Here is a 1,508-nt window from a genome sequence, read left to right on the forward strand (position 1 = left end):
TTAAAAAACCTGACATGCCCAATTCAGTGGAAATACATTTCCACAACACTGCTTTCCTCAAGAGGTCCCTATATGCACATAAACTGGTGTCATAAAGTTGCTTGCACTCAGACGCTCAGATAGACTCAAGTTTTTGGTTTGGAGGAAGTGTGACTCTTCAGCCTGGCTACAGCACTGAAGAGAAACCTAGGGTTGTTCTTATTTTCTTCAATATGATGAATAGTAGGATGCCCTTTCTTTACAGAGGGCTTTCTTATAGAGCGGTAAACTCTTTACATGCTAAATAAAATTCTAAATTAGTGAGATTATATTTACTCTCAAATTTTGGAGTGATCTACTTTAAGGTACGCATTTGAGAGTTATACCAGGGAGTCAAGTACTTCTGATTTGAGACTGTTTTTCAGAATATCCATACGAAGTGAGGATGTAACACTATTATAGATTATTGACTTGTGTACGAGTAGTGTTTAGAGAGCTGCTCTTTAATAAATTGTGCAATCATTAGATTAAGCTTCTTTAACAAATAGAACAAAGGACAACAAGATGATTCACATACAGAATATTTTCTGGGGTGTAATTCTCCTGGTGGCAATCTTGGTCTCCTCATCTCGTTCTTCACAGCACAAACAAATGAGTGGTTTTCAATTCAGATGTGTAATAATGTGAGCCCAACTTTATCAAGCCCAAATCTTGATATATCTATGTATCAAATACAGAAATAAAAGACACAAGTACTGTGTTACCAAACCCTTTGAGGTTCATTACTGGAGCTAGGTACTAATGATAATTCACTCAAGAGGGGTGAGTATGACACATCTTTCCTGTCAGCCCTTTGTAAACAAAGAAGTCATTAACCCAATGAGTAAACTTAAGAGGGAACACAGTGAAAGTTGTGTCTTGTTTTGTAAGAAAGTTTAGTTGGACAAAAGATTAAATCTATCTATTTGTATTTTGTTATAATTTTATATATTTCAAATGAAAAGAAATGATTTGTTAAATTTACTTAGATTACAAATACTAACATTATTTCTAAAAATAAAAATATTTTGTGATGCATACATTTATCCACAACACATTTATTCGTTTCTACACAAATACCGGTTCAAATGTTAAATTGTGACTCAGAACCGCTTCAAGAGACAGACCCGTTTATTTAGAATGGTTGATAAGTCTTTAAGTGCTGTATGAAAGTGTGTTAGTAAATATGAACATGCTCAGAGCAGAAGAGTGCTATTCCAATGCATTTATCTGCTTAATTTATGCATAATAGGCTGCATCTCCTCAGTACAAGGCCTGCATATGTTTTATTTAATCTATAGGAATTTTGTGCTTAAAAACTGCTCCAAAAATGTTTCTTGTCTTTATCAAGTCTGTCTAAATTATAATATATTATTGGAATACACTAAATGGTTGTTTGTTTTTATTTGCCTTTTTCATTTGTTTGTTGTTGGGGTTTGCAACGTTGAGTTGTGTTCAGTGGTTGAGAGGAGGCGGTAGAAACCTTAGCA

Source organism: Haplochromis burtoni, unplaced genomic scaffold (assembly GCF_018398535.1).
Source record: "Haplochromis burtoni strain Fernald_Lab_line unplaced genomic scaffold, NCSU_Asbu1 Contig_2963, whole genome shotgun sequence".
In the NCBI taxonomy this organism is placed as follows: Eukaryota; Metazoa; Chordata; class Actinopteri; order Cichliformes; family Cichlidae; genus Haplochromis; species Haplochromis burtoni.